This window comes from Ovis canadensis, chromosome 2 (assembly GCF_042477335.2).
Source record: "Ovis canadensis isolate MfBH-ARS-UI-01 breed Bighorn chromosome 2, ARS-UI_OviCan_v2, whole genome shotgun sequence".
NCBI classification, from domain to species: Eukaryota; Metazoa; Chordata; class Mammalia; order Artiodactyla; family Bovidae; genus Ovis; species Ovis canadensis.
The window spans coordinates 235,089,774-235,096,402 of NC_091246.1; the positions used below are offsets into that span (position 1 = coordinate 235,089,774).

Genomic DNA, 6,629 nt, shown 5'->3' on the forward strand with positions numbered 1-6,629 from the left:
TGGAGTGGGGTGCCATTGCCTTCTCCGTATTAGTCCTGAATGAAATGCAAATCAAAATCACAATGAGAATTAGGAGTTTGGGATTAATTTACACCTGCTACTATATATAAAATAGGTGAACAGTAAGACTCTCCCATTATAGGACGAGGAACTAGACTCAATATCTTGTATAATGGAAAAGAATCTGGAAAATAACATATATACCTGTATAACTGAATCACTTAGTTGTACACTTGAAACTAACACAATGCTGTAAATTAACTCTACTTCAGTTAAAAAAAAAAATACGATGAGATATCACTAGACATCTAATAGCATGGCTAAACTACAAAATAGTGACAACTCAAGATGCTGGTGTGAATTGCAGTTCGCCCGTTCACTACAGGTGGCTATATGCAATGGTATAGCCTCTCTAGAAAACAGTTTGACAGTTTCTTAAAAAATTAAACATTCTAGCATTCGGACCCAGCAATTGCAGTCCTGAGCCTTTTTCCCCAAAGAAATAAAGACTTATGCTCATACAAAAAAACTATGCATGGATATTTGTAGCAAAAACAATAATGCTTATTCAGTTCAGTTCAGTCGCTCAGTCGTGTCCGACTCTTTGCGACCCCATGAATCGCAGCACGCCAGGCCTCCCTGTCCATCATCAACTCCCGGAGTTCACTCAGACTCATGCCCATCGAGTCAGGGATGCCATCCAGCCATCTCATCCTCGGTCATCCCCTTCTCCTCCTGCCCCCAATCCCTCCCAGCATCAGGGTTTTTTTTCAATGAGTGGCCAAAGTACTGGAGTTTCAGCTTTAGCATCATTCCTTCCAAAGAACATCCAGGACTGATCTCCTTTAGAATGGACAGGTTGGATCTCCTTGCAGTCCAGGGGACTCTCAAGAGTCTTCTCCAACACCACAGTTCAAAAGCATCAATTCTTCAGTGCTCAGCCTTCTTCACAGTCCAACTCTCACATCCATACATGACCACAGGAAAAACCATAGCCTTGACTAGATGGACCTTAGTTGGCAAAGTAATGTCTCTGCTTTTGAATATACTATCTAGGTTGGTCAAAACTTTCCTTCCAAGGAGTAAGTGTCTTTTAATTTCATGGCTGCAGTCACCATCTGCAGTGATTTTGCAGCCCAAAAAAATAAAGTCTGACACTGTTTCTACTGTTTCCCCATCTATTTCCCATGAAGTGATGGGACCAGATGCCATGATCTTCGTTTTCTGAATGTTGAGCTTTAAGCCAACTTTTTCACTCTCCTCTTTCACTTTCATCAAAAGGCTTTTTAGCTCCTCTTCACTTTCTGCCATAAGGGTGGTGTCATCTGCATATCTGAGGTTGTTGATATTTCTCCCGGCAATCTTGATTCCAGCTTGTGCTTCTTCCAGCCCAGCATTTCTCATGATGTACTCTGCATATAAGTTAAATAAGCAGGGTAACAATATACAGCCTGACGTACTCCTTTTCCTATTTAGAACAAGATGTTACCATTGGGAAAAATGCCGGAAGACTACAGGGGACCTCTTGGTACTATTTCTTCTTTTCTAAATTTTGAATTTATTTCTTATTAAAGGTGTCAGATAACCTTTATTTTTCTCAAGGAAAGGGAGAAGGCATTTCTTTTTTTATTTTTAAAAAATTTTACTGTTTTGTTGGCACCAGGTCTTGGCTGTATCTAGTTCCCTGACCAGGGATCAAACCAAGGCCCCCTGCATTGGGAGCACAGAGTCTTAGCTACTGGACTACCAGGGAAGTCTGTCGTGTAGCTGTTAAAACAAAGCATCCTTCCCAACATGGCGCAGTCGGTTAACATTACCAAGCTAAATCTGCCGCAGCTAGAAATGCTCAAGAACCAACTGGACCAGGAAGTGGAGTTCTTGTCTACGTCCATTGCCCAGCTCAAGGTGGTTCAGACCAAGTATGTGGAAGCCAAGGACTGTCTGAACGTGCTGAAGAAAAACAATGAGGGGAAAGAATTACTTGCCCCACTGACGAGTTCTATGTATGTCCCCGGGAAGCTACACGATGTGGAACATGTGCTTATCGATGTGGGAACTGGTTACTATGTAGAGAAGACAGCTGAGGATGCCAAGGACTTCTTCAAGAGGAAGATAGACTTCCTTACCAAGCAAATGGAAAAAATCCAGCCAGCTCTGCAGGAGAAGCATGCCGTGAAACAGGCTGTCGTAGAGATGATGAGCCAGAAGATTCAGCAGCTCACAACCCTGGGAGCAGCTCAGGCTACCGCCAAGGCCTGAGAGCTTATTTCAGAAATGGGCAGAGGGTGCCTGCTTCTGGGGCCTGGGACTTTGTGGATGTGGTTTCCTGGAATGGGGAAAGAAGAGGGTCTGTGTTTAATGCTAATAAATGAGCCAACTGGAAAAAAAAAAAACAAGGCATCTTATAATTTCTCACAGTTTCCCTTTATACAGAGAAGTGCAACTAGGGGACTGGAATTCTTCACCAATCTCCCTGGTCATTACCAAAGCTTACAGCCTTTTATACAGAGTGAAGTAAGAGAAAAACAAGTATCTTATATTAATGCATATATAGGGAATCTAGAAAAACAGTACTGATGAACTCATTTACAGAGAAGCAATGGAGATGCAGATGTAGATAATGGATTTGTGGACACAGTGAGGGAGGGAGAGGCTAGGAAAAATCGAGAAAGTATCGTTGACATATATATATACAGTATTATGTGTAAAATAGATAAGTAGCAGGAAGCTGCTCTGCAACACAAGGAGCCCAGCCTGGAGCTCTATGATGACCTAGAAGGGAGGAATTGAGGTTAGAGGAGGGTGGCTCAAGAAGGAGGGAGGGAATATATGTATATATATATATATATACTTATGGCTGATTCACACTGATGTACAGCAGACACTATCACAGCATTGTAAAGCAATTATCCTCCAATTAAAAATAAATAAATGCACAGGAAAAAAAACTTAGTATGTAACTTACCCCATCAATCTCTGTATTATTTCTTAAACCTGTGTATGAGTCCACAATTATCTCAACATTTTAAAATTAATTTTAGAAATGACTCTAAAGCCAAAATGGCAATGTTAATATTTATTCAAAAAATGTGTTGAGTACACAAGTGCTTAGTGCATAATTTTCTGTATTTTTAATGTTTGAATTTCCTTTATTTAAAAAAAGCTCCAAGACTTAGGTTAAAGGTCACCTCTGCTCAAAACTATTGTCAGAATTACATTAACTGCTCTTTCTCCCTGACTCTCTGGAGACAGAACCAGTATATCTTCCTAGGACCAAGTTATTCATCTTTCATTGCACCTCTTCCCATAACCCCCATACTTAGTCCAATGGTTTAAACGCAATTATTATTGTTACTGATACACACACACACACAAACACACACACATTTAGCTGTTATCCTAGGGTTCAACATTAGAAAGAGGGAAGACAAAACCCACACAACTTGGATCTTCATTTCATAAAGAAAACAAAGCAGGCCAAAACAAATACAAGTCACAGAAATTCAAAGAAACCATAAGGGTATTAAAAAGTACCCACAACGTGCTTTTCTCCAAAGTAGTTACTTTGCCCAGGAGGACAAAATATGGTTTGTGGGGTAGAAATTGTGTTTTTGTTCCTTTGATGCTGGCTTTCCTCTATTTGTATCGTGTAAATAGAACACTTTCGGTGTCCAGTAACACACACTGAATTCAACTGGCTCATATTGACACGAGAAACTCTCTTGGCTCCCACAGCTGGAACATTCACAGGACACAGTCAGGGCGGACTGAATCCACAAGCTCGAGTTCCATTTCCATGGGCTCTGTGTTCCCCTAGGGGCTGAGTTCATCTGTAGGAGAATATTGAGAAGTTCTGGCGGAAAAGACCCTCTCTTTATCTCGCTTTCTCCTTAGACTGAGGACACGGCAGATTGCCTCAGAAAACCTCTCCTTTCATCCCATCAGCTCCCAAGCCCATCACTGAACCAGCTTCCAAGCCCATCACTGAACCAGCTCCCAAGCCCATCACTGAACCAGCTCCCAGCAGAGGGGGATGGGATTGGCCACAGACCAGCCTGGTCCTTCTCCCATCCTGGAAGTTGAGCTGCTCCTGAGGACCTGAGAGTTGTCCTGAGCAAAACTCAGGTTGTTCTGATTGGGTGATGAGGCTAATAATAAAATCCATCCCAATCCCCCCGTTAGCCCTCCCTCATGCTGTGGCTTTGACTTATTCCTCTCTCTTTCTGCAAATTTATTGTTTTGTTTCTATTAATTGTGTGATAAAGTGAAAGTGAAAGTCGCTTAGTGGTGTCTGACTCTTTGCGACCCCATGGACTACAGTCCGTGGAATTCTCTAGGCCAGAATACTTAAACGTGGGTAGCCTTTCCCTTCTCCAAGGGATCTTCCCAACCCAGGGATTGAACCCAGGTCTCCTGCATTGCAGGTGGATTCTTTACCAGCTGAGCAAACTGGGGTTTAAAACTCTGAGCTGACTTGCATTTAAGACAAGAAAAAAGGACTTCCCTGGGGGGCCCAGTGGTTGAGAATCAGCCTGTCAATGCAGGGGACATGGGTTTCTACCTTGATCCCAGAGGGTTCCTACCTTGATCCCAGAGGGTTCCACATGCCGAGGAGCAGCTAAGCCCAGGTGCCACAACTACTGAAGCTCTGCACCTGGAGCCTGTGCTTTGCAACAAAGGAAGTTGCAGCAGTGAGAAGCTCGCGCACCCCAGTGAAGAGAAGCCCCTGCTCGCAGCAACTAGAGAAAACCTGCACACAGCAACGAAGACCCAGCAGAGCCAAAAAGAAAGAAAGAGAGAGAAAAACTTTCTCTCACATGCCTTCTGTCCACGAGGATATATGCTAAAAGGCCTCGGGCTGGAGCCAAAGTGGGCATGTTACCAACTGAAACGTCACCAAGAGGGTGAAATGTCACAGGCTCGTGGGGAAATGACCCAGGCGGAGCTTCAATTCCAAGTGAACAGAAAGCCAGAGAGTGCTCCGTAGGTAATAGGAAGACGGGATCTGTCACCTAGCAGAGCCCCTTAATGTCTCAGGCGAAGTTGGTGAGTTTCCCTAAAACCAATGCAGAGGCCGGATGACTCCACAAAGAGGCTGGGGGCAAACCTAGATACAGCGGTGGTATGTGTTTCAAAAACATCAAACGTTCAAGATACATCCAGGGAGAGCAGGAAATCAGCCAGGAAGACAGGCCAGGGGAGTGCTGCATTCCTGTTTTAAGATTTAAAGGGAACAGTGAGAGACTTCCCAGGGTGAGGGTGGGCAGTCCAGCGGTTAAGAATCTGCCTGCCAGTGCAGGGGACACAGGTTCGATCCTTGGGTCTGGAAGATCCTCTGGAGAAGGAAATGGCAACCCACACCCAAATTCATGCCTGGGAAATCCCATGAACAGAGGAGCTGGTGAGCTGCCACCCACGGGGTTGCAAAGAGTTGGACACGACTAAGCGATGGAGTAGGCACACAGGCAGTGAGAATGTTCTACGTGCTGCAGGGCAACTAAACCCGTGTGTCACAACTACTGAGCCTGTGCTCTAGAGCCTGCCTCTGCAATAAGAGAAGCCACTGCAATGAGAAGTCTATGCATAGACTAGAGAGTATGTGCATAGACAGAGAGAGAAGCAGTTGCTTGCCACAACCAGAGAAAACCTGCACGCAGCAATGAAGACCCAGTGCAGCCATAAATAAATAAATAAAGGAAATAGTGAGAGTAAAGCAATTTGAAGCAACAGAATATTCCAGGCTATCAGAGCAGGTCTGTGGGCTCTCTAATGAATACCCTAGTTTCACACTGTCTCCATGGATTTGCAGGATCAATGTTAGTTTAAGTCTCCAATTAATTTCACTAAATGGAACCCTTCTTGTAATGAAAGAAAAACAGCTACAGAACTCAAAATGAACTTGGGGGCTTGAACTGAAAGCAGGTAAACAGAGAAAGAATCACTGAAGGCCGGGGTAAATGTTATTTAATGTCTGTTACTAATATTCAGAGATTATTTTCCTTAATTTTCATTCTAATTTACTTGGAATTGCCTGACATATTTATGGGACTGGCCTGGTAAAGATTTAGTGGTGATATAAAGTACTGTGAACTCTGATAAAAAGAAAAAAAAAAGGGAATTGGGGCACAGAAAAAAAAATTTTTTTTTCTCTATTCTCTGAAAATTTCTAAGAGAACACACGAAGAACTATTTATAGTGCTTGTTTCTGAGCAATGGGGCTGGAGGTTGGGTAGGCCAAGAAAGGAAACTGTTCACTACCATTTAGTGTGATAGACATTTTTTCATTTGTCATGAGATTATGTGACTATTGAAATTCGTACAAATTCAATAAAAATAAAAGGAAAGCAAAAGAGCTTATTAAATGTATTCCTGGTTTAAAGAGAAAGGAGTGGATTTATCAGTTCCTAGTTTTGCTATGATGAGTGCTATCACTGTGAAGAATTCGTGCTTGAGTTCTCCTGGGCAGCCTCATTTTTAGTAGGGAGCAGTGTGGGCGACTGATTTTAATAACAAGAAAGAATGAAGATTCTAGACTGAGTGCTTTGTAAAGATGCTTCACATTTGAACTAGAACCATGGAGTCCCTACTAAGCCTTAGTTTCCCCCTTCTCATAAGTACCCTAGGAAATG

At 43.0% G+C, this 6,629-nt stretch overlaps 1 pseudogene; it reads left to right on the forward strand.

Annotated features, from left to right (window-relative positions):
* The first annotated feature begins 1,791 nt into the window (after nt 1-1,791).
* On the forward strand, nt 1,792-2,396 carry LOC138434735 (prefoldin subunit 5 pseudogene; annotated as a pseudogene).
* The last annotated feature ends 4,233 nt before the right edge of the window (nt 2,397-6,629 follow it).